At 37.6% G+C, this 22,858-nt stretch overlaps 1 non-coding gene across 1 annotated transcript; it reads left to right on the forward strand.

The window, feature by feature from the left end:
- Positions 1-21,748: 21,748 nt before the first annotated feature.
- On the forward strand, positions 21,749-21,830 carry Trnal-aag. Its single transcript has one exon. It is a non-coding gene; the product is annotated as a tRNA-Leu (tRNA).
- The last annotated feature ends 1,028 nt before the right edge of the window (positions 21,831-22,858 follow it).

Raw genomic sequence — 22,858 nt, forward strand, 5'->3', positions numbered from 1 at the left:
ATGAAAAAACTCAATAGATGGAGGGAAAAATAATATTACGACCAAAGAAACTATCTTCCTCAACCCACCATTCTCTCGTACGTTTCATATAAATCATTAGATAAATTCAAGAGTAATGTGTTTTCTGACAAAGCTATCCATATCTTTTGATCACCAACAAACTACGGTAGATCAGATCATAAAAATATAATAAGAGAGATAGAGTTTACAAAAGATGGACTAAAAATTTCGTTTTTTATTTTTAGATGAGATACGCAGGAGACAGAAGGTTTGGATGGAGTTAGTGCTTAGCGGTGAGGGGATGTTGAAAATGGTGTTGGAGGGTAGAATATTGGGGAAACGAGGGAGGGGAAGGAAAAGAATAGGATTTTTAGATAGATTGAAAGAGATTAGGCCTTACAGTGAATTAAAGAAGGCAGTGCTGGAAGGAAAGGGAGGCTCCCAGATCACCTCTTTAGTACTCCATGGAAACCTACCTTAATCGGTAGAATACTATAATAATAATCGTGGCATACTCAATATAATACTGTAGCTCAAATTTATGGAAAATCTACCAACTTATAATCAAGGATGACAACTATTTCGAATGTTTTCGAATTATTCGAATAGGTAATGATAATAATATTTCACTTTATGGCCCAGGCCCGTGCTTGACCCCTTCTTAGGGCGGTGGACGCCCATGGCCAGAGGGCACAAGCACTATTCAGGGGGAGGACTACCGGAATGATCCAGGATGAATTATATTAATTTGAATTATTGTCTTATTTCCTCGATTTAGACGGTGTTTATTATGCTGTAAATGAGATATCATTGAAATCAAGTTAACTGCTCAATTATGACTGTAAAATTTGTCAGTTTCGGAACAGGAGTGCGCCAAAGATTTCCACGCTGGAGGGCGTACACGGATACGTCCCGGTGTCCCGGCGGCCCAGCACGGGCCTCTTAGGGCCTCTGATTGTGTTTTTCATTGCCATTAGGAAACAGTATATAAATTTATAAGTCCTTCACTGATTGATATAACATCGATTGGCAATTTAATGTGTGCTTGTGCAAGTATAATTATTAAAGATTATGAAAACGTCGAAGTAAAAGGCCAAACTGTTCTGTTTTCGGTGGTGTGGAAATGCACAAATAAAAAAATAATCTTGAAAATTATGACAATGTGACCCTCATTAAAAGCCATTTTTTAACATAAAGGTGATTGCTGTTTTTATAGTATAATCGCTGAAATGTGAAGTGGAGAGAAGTTGAAAATAATATTGCGGCATTCTCTGACTCAGGGTGATTCCATTCTCGTTATTTTAAGCCGCAGTGCTTTCCCGAGGAGGAATAAGTTCCACGATGAATGCTGCTGCCGAAATGAGCTCAAATTCAAACGAGTTCGCAAATCCCCCGCGGGAAGAATGTCTGTAATTGCCTCTTACCCGGAGAGACCTGGTTGTGGCTCAGAAAGGTTTTCTTTGATCACCTAACCGCGTTCTTCAGGCACCACAAGACGTATCGTATTCCGACGACTTTTCCTGGCCTTATAACTTCATTTGTACGTAAAGTCGTTAAAATTTTCATTACTCATATTGAGCACAAAATTTTCTCTCATTTATCACCTTCTGCCACAAATATTCCTCCCGAAGATGCGGTGATGATTGGAGCCGGTAGCCTCGCGACGGAATAGGGTGCCAGTGGACACTGTCTATTAACCTATACAACTGGGGAATATTCAAAGAATATTGGTTTTCTGTGAAAAAACAGCTATTCCGAGATTGTGCCGGAAATTTTTATTTTTGAAGCAGGCAGTGTCGGGTGAAAACTAGACCAATGTGCTGGATTCTCGCGAATCACCCAAATTTAGCAATGAAAGTGAAGAAAAAATTATTTAATTTGTATCTAATGTTTGTCATAATTTTCCGAGAGATCTTTAATGAAAACTCCTCATCCATCAAATTTATATTTAAATAAATGTCTGTTTGGACAGTTTCTGCCTAGAAATCTGGGTAAGGTGACCAATTATTATTTCTGGGCCACCTTGCACTTCAAGGATATTTTTATGTTCGGTGTCCGAAAGCTTCATCCAGGAACCGAAACCGCGGCCTGTCGATGAACAGCCAAGCGGTCTATCCGCTCTATCGTCAAGGCTATCGTGCACCCCTTCTTAATTTAGATCTACATTAAACCCTATTAGCCATATCAAGGGTGTTTGGCAGGGCATGGATACCAACATACAGCATGCAATATACCACGTCTTCTTAGCCAATGTAAAAATAAGCCATAATACATGCACATTGCGGCAGGTGATCTCTCACCGGTGCTGATTGCTCCTTGCCCTATGCTCTATACACTAATCATGCAAAAAATACAAAATTATTGAGTGGATAAACATCAATGCACCTGCATAAAACTAGATAGATGCCCAAAAGAAAAACTAGGACCACCAATCCCCAACGGAATAAGGGAAAAAAAGAAAAAAATAGACATGCATTTCATCGACCTAGCCGGTGCAGCAATTAATAACATTTATGGCACATCTGTTACCATCCCTCATAGTCCGAGGAAAGATCGATATTTTCACTCTCTTCAATTCTGAAATCTGTAAAATTGTCTTCCTTTGTGATGATGCAAATATTCAATTGCTAAATTTTTTCATGAGAATAATAACATTAATACGTCTTTATTATTTAAATTTATTTTATCTTCCATCGATCGACTCGTCATAGATTCAATATTTTATGAGATATATGTTTTCAAATTATTTTTCAAATTAAATGAGGTCAAATTAGTACAAAAGAGACATAGAAACATGCTTTGAAAAAAACGAAATAAATGCAAAAGTAAACAAAGTTTACAATTACCAAGAGAAAATAGACGTAAAAAAACGTGGGTAAAGGATATTTATTGGCTTTCGTCTTTATTGGAAAAAAATCCACTGCAGGAAAGCGCCCATGAGAATCAATGTATAATAAGTTTGCAGCGTGTCACTCTGTCTAGATTTTGCGCAGTCGCACTTTAGCGTCTATCTCAGTCGTGCCAAGTGCTACAGGAATGGGGTTTGGTGCGTTCGACGCAGAATTTCTGCACGCACATTTTATACTTGGTCCCAGCGGTGTAGCTCGACATTATCTAAAGATGCGAGCAAAAAACATGTAAAAACGGACCAAGAACAGCCTGCCCTCTAAACGGGAGACAAACAGTGGCTAGCCACAATTAATTCCTGTCCCCCCACTACAGTGGTTCTCCTTTGCAAAACTCTAGCAGAGGAGAACCCAGCACTGGTAGGCCACAAACACCAAACTCCATGTGACCATTTCTCGCAATTGGCCCATGATTCTCGCCATTGGGCCATGATTCTCATAAATGGGCTACAACGAGCAATAAGGAAACAACAGGTAGCCCAACAGGGTCAACCTGGTTTCAGAACCCGCAGTTTGGCACTGCTGGGGGCGGATCTAGGATTTTTTTCTGTGGGGGGGGGGGGGGGGGGGGAGGGCACACGGATCTGACAGGCAAACGGTCTCCCTATATTTGAGATAAAAAAAGCAACGCACAACAATTATTGCACAAAATATTCTCTTTATTTTAATATGAAAGTTATTAATATGGTAATCAATTATTTATTGGAGTGTAGGTTAGAGAAATGAAATGCAAAATGTTTGCCGACGTTTCGATATTATATTATTTCTTCATCAGGACTAATTTGCGTTTTGTTTATTGATAAGCAAAACACAAATAAGTCCTGATGAAGATACAGTGTGAGGGAGTGAGAAGCCAGTGTGATGCAGAATGCAAGTGATTTTTTTCTAATAAACAGAGTAAGGTAAAGAAAATAGGTAAACTTGCAAATGAGATCAATTCGATATTTAGTAGTGCATTAGAATTTCCACTCTATGTCAGCACAGAGCAGAGACGTATCGTATCAATCGTATGGCTTGGCCACCAAATTTTTTTATATTTTTTAAATCCATTTCTTTACCTAACTCTATTCAGAAAGAAAATCACTTGTACCCCTTGGCTTATGGACCCCTTATATAATATCGAAACGTCGCGTCGGCAAGCATTTTGCATTTCATTGACGTACACTCCAATAAGTAATGAATTACTGTATAAATTGAGGTCATGATGAAGAAATTGAGTTATTACCATGAAAATATTTACACACACAATAACAACAGTTTTCGATCTCCTTTACCATCTGGGCGATGCTTTTTTTCGAGCGCTTTCTAGCGAATGACCGATAAATCAGTCTTCTTGACTTGGGCTTAAGGCTTGAATGATTGAGGCTCCGTGATACACAAAACAAAACGTACTTATTGATAACCGTTTTTAAAAATCTTGTCTATTTTCTTAGCGTTTGAGGGGAGTGGGGACATGTGACTCCTTGCATCCCCCCACCCCGTAAATACCCCTATGGGCACGTTAAGTTGGTTTATTTTTATAAAAAAAAACATAGATATCGACCAGTGTCCAATAAATTCAAGTCACTCGCGGATTTTGACTGCAGTTGTGGAGTACCCTTGCGTCACCGTGCTCCTCGTCCAGCAGCCGCGCCACTGCACATAATCCTGTGCTCGCCCGCACCATCGCCACCCGTCCCCCGGCACCTCCTCATCCCAGCCCCGCCCCCCTTTTACCAATTCGAGCCGCACGCGTGCAATCAATAGGATGGACGGAAAGGGAAGGGGCGGAGGCTGTAGTTGTAGTACAATGGGGGCGGTACAAGGGGCCGCCGCCACAACCCCTGCCGCATCCCTTTCGGCGAAATCCATTCCGATACTCTCGCCGAACGAGTCGAAAATATACGTGGTGTGTGCCTCCCTGGAATGGACGGAGGTATTTTAATAACGTGTCAGCACGAGAGTGTATAAAAAGTTTATGATCGGCACTCAGTTATAAATAGCATGGATTGGTGAAGGTAGAACTCGCCCTATACCACCCCAAGAAGCATCGTATGTCATTATTTTATCAAAAATATATCAAGTTTACGTCATTAATATCGCTTTTACATCTCCATCCATTTGGCAATATACATTTGATATGATTAAAATATCACCTTGATTTTATAACTTGGAAAACACCAGTGATGATGAAAAATTTACACCTAAAAAATTTCAGAATTTGATATCTCCACTATTGATGAACATGTGTAACATACAATTTCACCCATTAAAGTAATAGTAACTGCCTAGTTTGGCCAGTTAATATTTTTCTTGGCAGCGTGCCGAAATAATTTTGAGAAACTTGTGATGGAATGATTTCTTCTTTTTGGCATTATAGTGGTTCCTAAATGTTAGTGTTAATTGAAGCGTTGACATGGGGAAGGTTGTAAGTTACTAAATGTGAATTTTACAGGAGACGAACGAAAGAGGTTTGCCAACATTGTGAAGCTTACATTAGAGTAGAAACTACATCAATCGTAGCAACTGATATAATTTACCAATGGGCTGCCTACCTTGTCCATGCGATTGTCATGTGCATGTATTACCTCCTCCATGAAAAAACGATATTTCGATTTTTTATGACTTTCTATTACCTTCCCAACGCCAACGCTTCAATTATATAGCTGATAAATATTACTTTGATGATAAAGAATGCTATAGTTTTCGAGGCTTAAAAGATATCATCAGTGAAATATAGCAACAGTTTGATATAAAGTGATGTGAGAGAGATATCGTTTTAATGTTTGGGAAAGTGAATATAATAATAGAAATAATAATAATACAAATAATAGTAATAATGTAATAATAATATAATTAATTCTTCCATGCATACATATTTTTTACAGGTCATTATATCCATTCAAGGAAGTAAGGGAGCCTGTAAGGCAACAAGCCTGCGTTTAGGCTAACTTCAAACTTCATAAACTGCGGAAATGAAAACACATAGAACCTAAATACTCAATAGCTAGGTTTTGTGCATAATAATAACATAACTGAATTGGCCGTAAGATGAAATACAACATATAATATACAACACATATAATGCCAAGTGTGTTTAATACAATATACCGACCCTTTACATGAACTTTTCAATGTCATCAAAAATTATTATCCATTTTTAATCAACCTTTTATATTTACCAAAAAAATTGTTTCTTCAATTGTATTTGGTAGCATATTATACAATTTTGGTCCAATATACAAAAACTCCTTTTGTGCATCGTTAAATTAGGCTTGTGCATAGGGATCGAAAAACCTCTACGAAAATTAAACAACACGTCGCTCCCATATATTTTTAGGCTGTATCCACTACGCAAAAAACATTTTGAACATTTTATAACAATGCGTATATCTTAACGGGAGTATGTTAATTTCAATGAATAAAGGACGGGAATGTTCGTAACGCTGTTTAAGTAATAACAGTTTAACAATTTTTTTTCTGTACGAAGTAGGCTGATTTTAAGGTGTTAAAAAATGCTCCGCCCAAACAAGTAAGCCGGTAATCCAACATGGAGTGTACCAATGCATGGTAAATCATTTTTCGGACAAAGATATTCCGCATTATGGGTGTAAGGGACCCATAAGTGGTTTTTTCTCTGGACCACTTCTCTCTTCGTTTGGGCAGTACGGACGCTTCACCCGGGATTCCACTCATTATCACCCTGAAATTATAACTCTCGGTTCATGCTTTTGGACGCAATCAATATAACAAATTTTCCAAAACGATGTGCTCGTTTAAAAAATGAGAAGATAATCAGGAAAAAAGGGAGGTAAGAGACCTAAGTTTCATTTGATTTAGTTATGGCGAAAAAAATTACTCACGCTGAATTTGAAATGAATTCACCATAATTTATTTGCAATGATATCTCATGTCAGTGGTCGCCAATGCGTCCATCACCGAGGCAAGTATTTCACTCATCACTTTCTATTTTTTGTTTGAAAATAATAAACCCTTCTCCGGATAATAACACGACTACAAATATCATCAGATTTATTTGGAAAATATTTCGAGAGGGAATTTCACGTTATATTCAATTTTAAATTTCAAATGAGGTATTTCTGATATATTAATTCCAGGAATACGGCTGGGAGACTGAAGATTACCCGCAGAAAGTTGTGTGCGAAGCTCAAAAATGCTGCTCTAGTTGATTCATTTATTCAGCATTGTATTATCAGAGATTGTTAATTATATTACAAATTAACGAAATGAAAACATCAATATTTCTTGTAACTAAAATATTTCCTGTGTGTATGAAAAACCCCGAAAAGACCACAAATTTAATAACTGTGACATCACTACCTATAGTTTGAATACCTACCTAAGTACCAAAGCATTTCTATGAATTAGCCAAAGAGAGTGCTTTGAATGAAAATATGGCTAAAGTTTATACATCAAAGTCAGAAATTTGAAAAAATTCCTGAAATATATGCCCTGGATAGTGGTGTTAATTTTATTTTGCGGCTATTTGCGGCGTTAACTTTTTTAACTGTTGACATAAAGTAAGTCTGCACATTTCGTGAAAGCCATAAGGGAGCGAGTTTTCAGACAATTTACCCCATTGAAAAACATCTTTGCAGTTGCATTCATGATGGAAAACTTTTCATTAGTGTGTTTTTTAATTAGTGTTGGTATTCCTCTATATTTGGTGAAAGCATGATTTTATACACTGCGGTTTATTTTGTTGACTATATTTATTTCAATACCGGTAATTCACTTAACACTTTTATTTAAAAAAATATTTAAAACTAAAAAATGTGAGGTGGATTCACGAAAAACTTTACTATTTCACCTCGGTTTTTTATGTTGTTAATAGGAATTTTCCAATTTCTTCACGTGCTTCTGATATAAGCGTGTCATGAAATAGTTGATGCGTAGTTTACCGCGGCGTTGTCTAGCAGTCTTGTGTCACCAAGACTGGAGATATCCTACCGGGTCCAAAAGACGTTTTGCCGCACGACATTCAAGAGGGTGTCTATAAGGTGCCATGTCCATGTGGCAAAGACTACATAGGAGAGACGTGTAGATCAATGGTAGTGCGCATCCAGGAACACGTAAGAGCCACAAGAAATAAGCAATTTCAGCTCTCCGCCATTGCGGAGCATGCATGGAGTGAACTCGGACACGAGATACTGTTCGACAAAGCAACAGTTGTTGCAAAAGAAAATAGACATTATCCCAGGCTAATAAAGGAGGCTATCGAAATATTTAAGACACCTGAACACATGAATATAGAAGACGGCCACCTTCTCCACAAATCGTGGAAGAGGGTCATACGAGAAAAAAGGAGGTGGATCAAACAGCATCCAGCATGAAAAATTGACGCCAATAATTACTATGTAAGTCACCAAAAATTGAATCCCGACATCGACCTGAAGACGCCGATTGGAATACCGGAGAAACTGTCGTCGCAAAGAAAATCCACGCGGTGAAACCCAGAAGCATGGAGGTGTCATGAAATATTTTATCCGTGAAAAATATTGATACGATTTTTGGTTTTGCGATATCTCGAATAATATAAGATTTAAATGATTAAAATCTCATTGAATTACTCACTGTACGTTTGAAATGAGCAGAATTTAGCATCAATTAAACGCTTTACTATACGTATAAACTGAAAGTGTTTGGACTCAATGGAATAATTATCAGATATAAATCAAGAAATAATTAGAGAGAAAAAAGGACCCAATATGTAAGTATGCATTGATTCCTTTCCGTAATAAGAAGGAAAAAGCTTGGTTTACTTTTCAAATGATTTGTAACTTTTTTTATTGGGTAGAGATAAAATGAGAAGCTTTTAATAGATTCGGACGAATGGAATGGCTATAAATACTATGCCTGTGTTTATGAAAGGTCCTTTACGAGTGAATTTCTTCCGATAAATTTGTTTGAATCTGGCCTAATAATTCAACCTTGTCCTGGAGCCCCTCTTATCCAATAATCATAACAGTCATGGCGTCCACCCCATCTTGATTTAGTTTTCAATTTTGCCCACTAGCTTAGGGACTGAGTTCCAGCATGGAATCTTTAACCCATCCACGGCAGGTTCGATATTTTTAGACGCTGCTGTTACACGAGAGCGATTAAAACTACGCCTACCCTGTTCCCCGTACATCTATCTACCTTTATCTCTTCATCGATCCACTGAGCTCCAGGAGGTTTCGGAGAAAGAGCCATTTTGGGATAGAGTTTATTGATTCACTTTATCATGGTGTTAAAGCGTCAAGCCGATACTATTTGGAAATAAACATACCGTCTGACGGGATGAAGTTATTATGTCCAAAAGAGGGAGTGGGCTACTTTTAGAATAACGTGATCGATAAATTTCTTCCCGCCTCAATTAACGCTTAATTACAACCCACCGACATTCTTATGTAATGAATTCAAATTTATGTGACGGTATTAAGCTCACAGATATTTGAGCCGGTATCGCATTCAAATTCAGAAAAGGTTAGAAATATTTTGACACATATTTTAATGAAGATTTGCCTATATTTGGACTCGGGAAGGATATAGTTGGCATTAGAACTATTAAACGAGAACTATAAACATGATTAGTTTCAATTTTGTCAGTCATTTCACACAATCCTCTCTACTACTCGGAAACTAAGTAGTTTGGGATCCAGGAGTTGAAACGCTTTTACCGAAATATCAATATAATACTTAAGAAATGCAACTAAAACTTTCACTCAATATCCTTTTCCCTCGTTTTACTACATGAGTAGGTAGCGATCTTTTTTTTAGCAATAATTTGCAGATATCAGCAGAAAATTTTCACAAATTGCGTATTGACATGTTCGGCATAAGGTGCATACCACGGTTTTCGGTTTACAATCCTTATGAATTCTAAGCTAAGTGTATCTAAACTAAATGAAGTTTTTCATTAAAAGTTAACTTATAAGTACGTCAACAATTCTCTCTTCCTGTGCAACTCTAATCGAACCTGCTCTTAGATATGGCTTCACCCTATATAGTTATAACCTTTTTCTGCACAAAAACAGCATACATTCCACTCATACATAATTTCAATCGCACAATACATTTCCTAAAGATATTTTGGTTGATGCTTCAAGAATATTAAGTGCTGATAATCATGTACTGATACATCTTTTGTATGGTTCTTATAATTTAAGTCCTTAGCACAGTATATCCGCATTTTGGTGGATACATTGATATTTTTCAGTGTAAAACAGGGGTGAATATTGACATTTTTATTTCAATACCTTGATGATTATTCTTTCTGCTGCAAACTCTGCATCGTTCATTCACGCAGAGGACGAATTTTGGAAGCCGCCCGTCCTTGAAATAAGTAGGTCTTAGCATGAGTGGTGGCCCCGCTTTGGAAAGGGGAATGCGGCCAACATTTAAAATACAGTTTATCCATGACTTAACCGGGAAAGATCTGGGGAGTATTTTTATTGAAATTGTCTTTTGTTATATTTGCTAATTCAATTGTGGTGGCTTTGATAAAAATTCGCGTAGGGTTTTATTGTGATTCAGGCTTCATTGTTCGCATGAGTATGAATGTACATTTTTATTGGTATGGCATGGTATTTGGAGGAGGCGACCGACAGCTGAGGTCATTTGCATCATGAGGGAAGGGTAGGTCACAGATATATACACTAGATTGGCAGTGGCGGGGGGTGGGGTGAAGCCGGGACGCTCGTCTGGCGGCCATGTTGCTTTCACCCACATATGAGTTTGCGTACGTAAGGAACTGGAGGAAAATTACATTGTGAAAGATAATGGTGGTTTGATTAAGGCTTTTAACTATAGAAAACGTTGTCATTTTCGTTTAAGATAGATAAACTTTAAAAAAAGGGAACGATCGTGACACTTGCGTGGTAAATTAGCCGATATTTGAGCGGAACATAACCGGGACGAAGTTATGAAATTGGTAATGCAAGCAGAGCTAAGATTATTACTAATTCGGTTCCTGCTCAATATAGTAGATCTTGAATCCAAATACAAGAGTTATCTCGATACAGAAATATTGTACGCAAATATAAAAGGGGCGTAGGAGATGGGGGAAAATGGTTAACTACGTCGTCTGCTAGGAACGGTCAGCTTGCCTATTATTGTGAATACATGGTATTGTTCACCCTTAGCTTTACAAGCGGCATTGTCATGCTATTCGAACAAAATAATTCGACAATTCCAAAGGTTTGATGTTTCCACCAACTGTATGAGTTGTCAATTGCACTGATTTTTAATAAAGTCTCGCAATTCATAAGATATACTAGAAGAAATTCCCCCTAACCTTTCACTGCCACAAGGCCGTATCCAGGATTTTGTTCAGGGGGGGGGCACAAGGATACCGCGTAATACCGAACGAAATGATAATGACGCGGTATTAAAAATCTAGCATATTTTTTAGGGTCCGGAGGGGGGGGGGGCACGTGCCCCCCCCCTGTATCCGCCTATGCACTGCCATAAGTAATCGAGCGAAAAATATAACTTAATTAAATTTGATTCTACTTCTTTAAGCCCATTACAATCTAGCTTTCTTTACAAGGCAGGCTGCTTGACGCTGTAAAATGCTTCGTCGAAGTCGTAAAGAGTCGATGCGACTGAATTCCTATATCCTTAAGCATCAGAAATATAATTTACAATATTTTATACAGGCAGTGTTTTAGATTTTCCCTCACGATCACCCTATTGGGAACTTTAAAACAAATTATTGGCTTAAAAAACTCTCAGATTTCACTCACACACCATTTTATATATAGAATCCACAAAATGATCACGTAACTGATTAGCACGAGGTGGAAAGGTTGAATTATTTTGAATGTAACCAACCTCGTTATGAACCACTTTCCACATAGCCTTGCTCAGGGCCGGATTTACCCAAAGTTGCGCTATAGGCACCTCTCCATTGAGCGTCCCTCATCACTTGAGCCCCTCCCCCTCCCTCCCAGAGTTTTATGATAAGGCATAGCCACTCGAATGAGGTAAGGTTCGGAAAAAAGGAATAAACACATATATATAACTGACAGCATAAGTGTTGCTTGAATTTTTATGCAGGGAAAACATAGACAATTCAATTAAATAAAACAGATATTCACAAAGTCAAAACTTATGCTTTTGAAAGAAATTCCTTAAGTTACCAGACATAATTAAAGGTCCATCATACACGCTCCTCAGATCTAAACAAGTAATAATACTTCAATGGAAATACAATACGGTTACAATATAATAATACAACAGCGGAATGTACTTGGCATAAAGGAAACCAGAGACTTTTCTTGGTAACCACACAAAACACAACTGAATAACGATCATTATGATTTCACGACAAAACACGAATATAGAGACCGAGATAGCACATATTATTGTTAATTAATGATACTAGAGATATGAAACTACCGCATTTGAAATAATATCGCTTTCAGAAACATCGTTAAATACTCACTTCCGTCACACACCTTTAGAATTTATTTTCGAGAATTATTTGCATTCTAGCAAATATTAGGTGCCACAGATTCATAATGCTATTTCTACAACTATGTGAATTTTGCCTAGAAAAAAATTTAAAATGGTAGACCATAGCCTGCACTTTTCATTTTAGAAATTTCGTGGTGATACGTTCAAAATAAAGGCATTGGAAAACATTTTCATGCGGTGTGAGATGGAAGCGGAGACATTACTTAACGTAAACCATGCTTTCCTTATATCTATTATTTACGTGTGTTGAGACACATTTTCACCCCCAGGAAATTTTTTCCTCGAAGAGTACTTAAAATTACACCCCCATACAACGCAGTGGTTCACCATTCTTCTTCTAAAAAGCACCAAAAGCAGTAAAAGTAGCCTCTCTAATACACGGGTGTTAATGGCACACGAGTAGCGGTCGGTGAAAGCAAGATGGCTAGTTGCGCAAAATTGTTCTGCCGGCCGGCCTCAGCGCCACCGTGAGGAAAACACAGGGACTGCCAATCTAGAAGTATATATGTCTGTGGGGTAGGTAAGGAAGGGCGAAGAGAGACCTGACGTCGGCATTAGCCTGCTCTTAACGAAAGGCGCCAAGGGGACCACGGCTTAACGCCCCATCCGACGGACGGAGTGTTGCGCTTGAAATGTCCTCCACACGACATTTGAGCAGGGATTCTGAAAATTCTCTGCCACCGCCGGGATTTGAACCCGAGCCCGCCGGGTGAGAAGCCAACACACTAGCCACCACACCAAGTCGATCCCTACATTTTTATTCCTGTGTGTATAATTAAACTTACTTATGGAAATTGACATGTACATTCATAAGCCATTTTTGAAGTATCAATTGCAAATATCACACTAAAAAGACCGCAGTAGTGGATACCGTTCAAGCCTGTCACTGGTAGCCTACAAACAATCGTACTATTTTCTATGGTGTTTTCGTTGCTATATGGGCATTTCTATCTAAAATGTCTAATGAGCTAGATGACCGCTTTACGGTAGTATTATGTTCCTCAGGACCGTGCGATATGCGAATTCAATCGCATTGTTGTCTTTGCATCATTTCCGGGCGAGTAATCAGAAGGCACCAGCGCATGTAACTGTTGCCATTTTACATATGTTCCATAGAATTTATGGGGTAGAATCACATAATTGATGTCATTGTGAGACTGGGAAAATTCGGTGAAATTTTAAATTTTCGAAAGTGCTCGCATAATCAGCTTAAATCGTATGCCAAATCCATCGAAAGACGAACTTATCGTCAATCGGAGATCTAATATTTTAAAAATACCTACTTACTTCATTTTTCGTGGCATTCAAGTATTCCTACATTTGATGCGCCACATACTCTCATAAATATTTACATATCGATGGCTATGTTCTAACAACATGTATCTCAAAATTTGGCCGGCTTGACACAGGTATCTGAAACTAAGTGTAATACTATTAAACAATAAAATTCAAGCAAAAACCAACACTTTCATTGGCTAACGTATGCTTATTTTTCAGTTTTATGAATTTTTGGTTTTTAATTTTAGCGTACTATTAGAAAAAATGAATCTTTTTTTGATCTCCTGAAAAGCTGCTATTTTTGAGATACGTGTTGTTAGAACTTAGCCATCGATATGCGAATTCCTTTTTACCCCCTAACCATAAAGGACTTCAATAAATGCCAGTCGTAATTTCGTCAGAGCAATTCCTTTTACGTGCAAATGGCTGGTGTCCTAACACCCCCTGCCACACGCCTTTTAGGCGGCTTGCGGGGTAGTAAGCAGATGTAGATATCTGTGCGCACGAAATGAATGATAATATGTACATTCATATGCCATTTACAATGGGTTCAACGTTGGCATTTAGTTACTGCGCAGCATACTCTACTCATATTTACTCTCGGGGTGGCCGCCTCCATATCATCCGCCGCCGCATACTTTCCGCATCCACCCGTCCCATTTAATCATTAAAACGTGCCGCAGCGAAAATTCAGTCCGCGATTCTGTTTGCGCCCGGCTTCCCACGATCTATCTCGGCCGCTTCGCGTTGCTCCGGGTCCCGTGCGCCGCGGGAAGCGTGCCCTCGCTAAATGTCGCGTCATCGGCAGCGGGGCGTGCCATTTCTCCGCAGCCGGGCGCGTTAGCGTGCATTCATTGAGGTTGGCATCCGACCGGAATCCAGGAGAGAGAGAGAGAGATAGGTGGCGATGGGTTCTCGCCATTCTGATTTGTATACTGGTTCACGAGCCGCGCCGCTCGCAGGTGGATTCAGAGATGGAAGGCGGTGAATGGGAAAAATCAGCTATGTACAGGGTTATCATAAAATAATGGTGTGGTTTTGAACATGGTAAAAATGGAAACTGAATTTCTTACGATTGTCAGTAATGTTTTATCGTGTGTATTAATTCGATTTTTCGCCCGACGTTTCGTCGAAATTGTGCAAAAATAAAATGACAACTCATTCACCATCTCACACCTCAACCGCCTTCCCTCCATGAACAATTACAAATCGATAGCTAAGTTCTAACAACACAAAAAATAGCAACTTTTCAGGAGAGCAAAAAACGATAATTTTTTACTTGAACAATGAAATTAAAAACTAAAAGTATATAGAACTGAAAAAGAAGCATTCATTGGCAAACGATGAGTTGTTTTTTGCTTGTATATTATTTTTTATTGTCATTACACTTTGTTTAAGATACCTGACTCAAACCGGCCGAATTTGAGATACGTTTTGTTAGAACATAGCCATCGAAATTCTCTCCTCGGAAAAACTAAAGAGAAATTGACTAGCAACGGCCACGAAACGTTGGGCGAAAAACCTATTAAGTACGCTAGGAAAACCCGAAAAAACATCACTAATAGCTACAATGACCCGCGAGAACTTTAATAAAGAAAAAGAGAATTTCTTACGGTTGCATCATCACTGGTCAACAATCCTAAGATTGGTTTGACGCAGCTCTCCACTCAGTTCACGCAGTTATCCTATCAGCAAATATTTTCACCCCTACGTATTTCTTCTCTTTCACGTCCTTCTTTACCTGCTCCATGTATTCAAATTGAGGTCTTCCTTTTCGTTATTGCCGTCTACTTTCCATCGTCGATTGTCTTAATTAGACCATCATGTCTCAAGATATGACATATGAAGTTGTTCTGTCTTCTTATCTTGGTTTTAATGAGACTTCTCTTCTCTCCTACTCTTCTTAGGACTTCCTCATTACTAACTCGGTCGATTCATTTGATCCTCATCCTTCTTCTCTAACACCGCATTTCGAAAATCTCTATCCCTAATTTCTTCGCGGCTCTCATTTTCTATGCCTCACAGACTACAGAAGCATACTCCAAGTATAAGTTTTCTTACGATTTATATATTTTTTAAATTTGTTAAATTTTTCGTCTATAACAGTTTTTTTAACATGATTAATAAATTTCAATATGAGCGCCCTTATCGCTCGACAATTGCCCAAACGACTCTCAACCTTATTCCAAACATTGTTTGACTTAAAGGCACTAAACTCACCTCAACAACAATACAAGGACTGACGTTGTGGTTAATAATACTGATATACCAACTTTTGTTTTAGAGGCTGCCAGGGATATTTATGCAATATCTTGAAATGTCCCCACTATCTTCCAATGAATTACTGAAACCGCACCATTCTTTTATGATTACCTTGTATCAGCCGTAGAGGGTACTTGGCATGAAATTCCAGTGCCTTTATATCAATGGTGGCGTTCATACAAAAACTTACCGCGTAACCTGGTGAAATTAATGGGAATATCATGTGGGGTTATGTTTATTTCGAATAAGCGTGAAAAATCTCGAGCGCGCAGAGCCGTAGTCATTTGTGCCATTTGCTTTTCATCGGTGTTTTGTCAACTAAAATGGGGTCAGAAAATCAAGGTAGTATTTCGGGATAAAAATTAACTTGGATATTTATATGAAATGGAGAGATTAAGGCAGCGACTCTACTCAATTGCGGTACAGTAATATTTTTTTACATGAAGTCGATAATTCAATCTATCTTCATGAAATATTATTTCGATAATATTTTCGATATATTCCGGCCTTTGTGGATTGTAACATCCGGGCCCCTTATTTCACTAACTTGATGATGATGTTATGATATCATTTCAACATTTCTTATTACTTGGATATTTATATGAAGTGGTAAAAATTTACTTGGATGAAATGGAGAAAAAAGCTAAGGAATAGGCATCAAGGCAGCTCAGGAGCAATTCAACTCAATTGTAATACAGTCCATTCGGCGGATTGCAATTGGATCTTAAAAGAGTGATAGGTGACCCACAGTACGTGTCAATCTTCTATATTATTTCTACTGTATAGATACCTTTTTCTCAACATATACGCAACCAAACTCTACAAATGAGGTACCAAAATGCACAGAATTTATCAGAGAACATGCGACGGCATATTGTACTTCCTAAATATTGCTATTGTTTCCTAAAATTGGTTTTTAAATAATAAAAAAAGCAAAAAAAAAAAAACAAAAAAATAAACAAAAACCGGTAAATATTCCTGACGTTAATGGCGCACAAACTGATACATTTGTTCATTTGCACCAATATCTCGCATTTTTTAAATAACTTTTATCAAAATGCGGCTGATTCCTGCGGCTGATTGCGGCTGATGTATAAGTGAGACATGGTTAAATAATTACATAAGTGATTCAGAAGTATGCATGAGTGGCAGATACAAATTACATCGGAAAGACAGAAATGAGACTTTGACTGGAAAAAAACTAGGTGGTGGAGTAATGGTAATGGTGAAGGATACGTATAAGTCAATGAGGTTAAGAGAATTAGAGACATGTGATGAAAATATTTGGATCAAGGTGCAGGTGAAAAATAATGAATGGGTGTATTTATGTGTTGTCTATTTCCCTCCAGATGCTATGCTTGAAGTATATACTAATTTTTTTGACAAATTGACCTATAGTGAAATTATTAATAATGAAATATTTATCCTTGGTGACTTTAATTGCCCCTCATTCATGTCATCTATTGAGACGAAAACGCCATTATGTATTGAGTTGTTGATGTTCATGAACTTATTGGGTCTGAAACAGAAGAACAATGTGGAAAACAGTTACGGAAAATTTCTTGATCTTGTTCTTACTAATGTGGTCGAGAGTAATATTGAGGTGATTCGCTGTACGTTGCCAGTGATTAAAGAAGATCACTATCACCCAGCAGTAACCGCTCATTATGTCTGTGGTATTACAAAAAAAACAAAAGATGATTTTGCCAATTCATATAACTTTAAAAGAGGTAACTACTTGAAATTATATGAGGAGCTGCGGAGTAAAGATTGGAACGCAATTTCATCTACTAGTGATGTCGATATTGGTTTGGAAATGTTTTACAGTTACCTAAATGAAGCAATTGATATATCTATTCCAAAATGTAAAATATTAAAGTACAAGTATCCTTCGTGGTACAATTACGAGGTAATTAAAAAAATAAAGAAGAAAGATAGACATAGACTACTGTTCAAGAAAACTGGGTCAAGTTATCACAAATCAAAATACAATACTTTGAGAATAGAAGTTAGAGAAGATATTAATAAAGCTCTAAGTGTTCACTTGGAAAGTATCAAATATGAAGTTGTCAACGGGAACTATAGTAGTTTTTGGAAATTTGTGAGAAAAAATAAGGCTAGTGGTCATATCCCTGAAGTGCTTACACTAAATGGTTGTGAATTTGCCTCACCAAGAGAAATAGTTAATGCATTTAAAGAATATTTTATGTCTGTTTATGTTACTCAAGTAGATCCCTCTAAGATAAAGTATGCTAATGAAACCCTTGCCCAAAACAATGATAATATAATCATTATTAGTATTAGCATGGATGAAGTGCTTGAAGCAATCCAAAGTTTAGATACCAAAAAGTCTATTGGTCCTGACAATATCCCTACGTATATTGTGAAAGGCTGTAAAGAGATCTTAGCTCAACCTTTATGTCAGTTGTTTAATAACTCTTTAAAAAGTGGAGTATTTCCCACAAAATGGAAAACTGCCAAGGTGTGTCCTATTTTTAAAAAGGGAGAACGAAACGACATAAAAAATTATAGGCCTATAAGTATATTGTCTGTTTTTTCAAAAATATTTGAGAGTATTTTATGTAAGCGTATTAACTTTCTATTAAAAAATCGGATAAGTGATACACAACACGGCTTTATAGCTAATAGGTCAGTAACGACCAACCTAGCTATTTTAACTGATTATGTTATGAATTCCATGGATAGCGGTTCTCAGGTGGATGCAGTCTACCTAGACTTTAAAAAAGCCTTTGATACTGTACAACATAACATATTGCTAAGCAAACTGAAAAGTATTGGCATTGCAGGCTCTCTGTTAACTCTTTTGAGTTCATTTCTAAATGAAAGAAAACAATACGTAGTGTATCGAAACGTGGTGTCTGACAAATACTCTGTTGTATCTGGTGTGCCTCAAGGCTCGAACCTGGGTCCACTTCTGTTTTTGATATTTGTTAATGACTTGCCACAATGTATCCATCATTCAAGATGTCTAATGTTTGCAGATGATGTTAAAATATATAGAAAGGTGAACAACTTACAACATTGTCTCCAGATACAGTCAGATTTAAACAGTCTGGTCACCTGATCTCATGAAAATGGTCTATTTTTTAATGTTGATAAGTGTTTTGTTTTATCCTTTTCTCGGAGAAAAAATGTAATCAAATGCAATTACCATATGGAAGAATCCAAATTGAATAGGACTAACGAATGGAAGGATCTAGGGGTCACCTTTGATAGCAAAATGTATTTCACCACACATATATTGAATATTAGCATAACTGCATGTAAACTTTTGGGCTTTATACACCGTATGTCAAAATATTTTAGCTCTGAGATGGTACTTAAGACATTGTATTACTCTTATGTGAGAAGTAAGTTGGAATATGGGTCAGTTATTTGGAATCCCTATTTAAAGAAACATATTGTACTGCTAGAGCAAGTTCAAAAGAGATTTTTAAGATTTCTATATTTTGTATTATATCATGTGTATCCGCTTTTCGAGAATTATGTCTGTTATAGTGATTTGTTAAGAGTATTTGGTCTCCATACCCTGCAAAATAGAAGAACCATAAACGACCTGCTATTTCTGCATGATGTCATTAATAAGGGTCAATGTTATGAATTGCTTAAGGAAATAAAAATAATAGTACCAAATGTTAATAGCCGGTTCAAAAGAACATTTTACATATCTAAGGTTAAAACAAATTATTGTTCCAATACGCCAATACGAAGGATCTGTGTACTATATAACAAAAACTTCAATGATTTAGACCTGTATCAAAAGAAAAACTGCTTTTTAAAAGATGTTAAGAATATGTTTCGCGACTGTGATAGTATTTAGTTAATATTTTTACCATTTGTTATCATGATTGTTACTTTTTTTGTGGCTGTGACCAATTTATTTTCTATTTTTTGTAGTTATAATCATGTATTGTTCGCCCTATAATTATGTACATGTTGGGCGAACATTAAACATAATAAATAAATAAATAAAAAATTCCACACTCAAGTCTCCTGTTGATACGTAAGTATGAGACATCATGTGCGTTTAGCAGAGGATAGTGTAATTACTTCTAATGTTGTGTTTAAAGAGGTCCTCTGACCTCAATTAGTGCATGAATATTCCAATTAAATTTGTACATAAGGCCCTGCCTTTTTTTCTACATTTTAAAATTAGAAACGCGCCTATACCTCTGTGGACCTGCATTGAAAAGAGCGGGGGAACCCGCTGGGAGCGGGCGCAGCACGCTCGTTTTATCATTAACTCCATTAATCCATTAATCTAAAGGCCGCTATACACGGCGAATGATTTCATTCGCATGATCATGCTGAATGATCATGCGCATGATCATTCACCGTGTATGACGGAACGATTTGCGATTGAACCTTCATATTTCATGATCATTCAGTGGAAATTAGAATATGTTCTATTTTGCTCGCATGATCTTGTGAATGATCATGTGATCATTTAGCATGATCATTCGCATAATTATTCACCGTGTATAATGGCCTTAACATTTCATAATGTATTTCATTTAATCTTTTGATATTTTGTTATCAATCAGCCTGGAAGCTGGCCCTTAAGGCTGTTTATGGCAAACCGTGACGGAAAAGCAAGAAAGGAAAATTAACACAGCTCAAAATGGATAAAAAAAGGGAGTTTGTGTTTTTTAACACCACCTTTGGAGCCGAAATAGGTTTCTGATCGAAGCCTTAGATTGAAATTAAATCGAGGAAGGCTAAATATCGAGAATAATCTAAGAATCAAAGTTCGTACAGGTATATTACATCATGTAAGAATGTGTTGAGATTCAATTTTTTACTTCAATGAAGATATTACTTTTCCTTTTACCAGACTTTTTATTGCATGAATTAAAAGTGCATCTGCTAAAATACGGCTCTGGGTTTCAGAAGTGTACAGTAAAAATTAATGATAATTAAAACAGCACGGAGGATAGCAACCTCCAGACCCCATCTCTCCCTAACTTGACTATGATGACGTGATAAGGTCATTCCGTCATTTCTTATTCTTAGATAAACGCAAGCGAAAGAAATTAATCCACACCGGGGTGAAATAAAATGTCTTTCGATAAGAATTTATTGAATGAAAATGATTTCAAATTGTTTTAAATTTATATATATTTTTCAAGAAATTTCGTGTTTCCCCCTCACATGTGAATTAAATACAACGTTGATGAGATGCTATTTTGCTTTTGGTTTCAACATAAAATCTGCTGACTTGATGATGTTGACGTGATATTGCCATTTTTAAAATATATCATTCCTGGAAAGATAGGTCAAACGCATTCATCCCTACCGCAGAGAACTCTGGTTTCAACTTTATTTTCATTGGTAGTATTAAACCATAACTTTTTTATTTCCGATCAGTTCACAATCTAATTTAACCTCCGTTACATGCATCTTGCTTCTGGGAAGTTTCAATATTGACTCTGCGGCGATGACGTGATGTCATTTCAATATTTATCTAATTCCTAAAAATGGACACAAAATAAATTCATCCATATGCCCCCGAGTGAAATAAAGCGCTCCATAAAGCTTCGAGGTACACGCGTGGAGACGGAACGTGGACGTTAAGTATGGGTGAGATAATCCATAGATCCGGGCGCACAGGATTAGCTAATAGGCTGTCGCAACATGAGTCGCAGCTCGGGAGGAGGATTCGAGCGTGTGTTGTGTCCACGTGTTAGCGCGAAGAGGGGGAGGGGAGCGGCGGAGGTTTCCAGAGCAAAAACATGGTTTAATGAGGGGGGACAATACAAGGGCCGCGCTCCGAGGAAATATAAAGAACAGCCAGCCTGCTTGGCTTCACGGAGAATCGGGGTAGCGTGGCCGAGCGGTCTAAGGCGCTGGTTTAAGGCACCAGTCTCTTCGGAGGCGTGGGTTCGAATCCCACCGCTGCCATTATTTTTATCCTGCCTCTCTAATCTGCCTGTTAATGCAGAATTTCATGCTGAATCCATGACTTGAATGTTTGTTATTTTCCACTATAGGAAATTTGAGGAATATATAATTCTTATTTTCCTAGGAAAATAAAGAAATTTTTACGATAGTTAAAGATCTGAGTACAAGAATAATATGATGAGTAATTTTTGAAAATATGAGATTTCCTTAAGCACATGAGGCCCCTCATCGCCTTCTCCAACAGATATTGTTATTTCAACAATAAGTTCCAAATAAGTACAGCAGACATTGTTAATAGTTGACGTTCTAACCTCCGAGTGCAAGAAACATTTTTTCTAATTTTTGTCGAAACTAAGCGTTTGGCTATTATATGTTTCTTGCACTTATGTCTTCAATTAGCATTGAAACCCCAAATTCTGTAATAATAAGGGGTATGTAAATAGTAGGCAACATGCATACCTGTTCTAATGATGCATGCGCAGTAACGTAAAGGCAAAATGAAAACAAAAATTATATTAACGTTCATGAAAATGAAATATTCTATGGATATAATCAACAGCTATGCAAACGCTATCTTCGTAGATATAGCCAATCACAACCATTAGATTCGACCGAGGTGGTGCTGGACTTATTTGGCGAGGACTGAAAACTTTCAGATGCTATAAAAGTCTGCAATCTTCGAGTGTCTCCACTCACAATCAGTTTCATAGCGATGGTCGGTCTGGAAAGGTTGGGATGGAGATCACCTCGGACTAAGCCACAGAAAACCGGCATCAGTCACATGATGTCGGTCTTTTGTCATTTCACTCTAGGCACCTAAGCCGATGAGCGCTTTAGCACAGGTATGCATTTATTCCATTAATGCCCGCGTTGAAAATGCAGCGGAAGTGGGAGAGAAGAGGAAATGAGCGTAGGAATTCTGGGGAATGCATTCCTCCCGCCTGGCTCACCGTTTTTGTTTATCAAAATCGGGGTCCGCCTATCAGTTATTTATAGCGCCGACTTTCCAGCGCGCCTCCACCTCCCTA

Source organism: Ischnura elegans, chromosome 4 (assembly GCF_921293095.1).
Source record: "Ischnura elegans chromosome 4, ioIscEleg1.1, whole genome shotgun sequence".
NCBI classification, from domain to species: domain Eukaryota; kingdom Metazoa; phylum Arthropoda; class Insecta; order Odonata; family Coenagrionidae; genus Ischnura; species Ischnura elegans.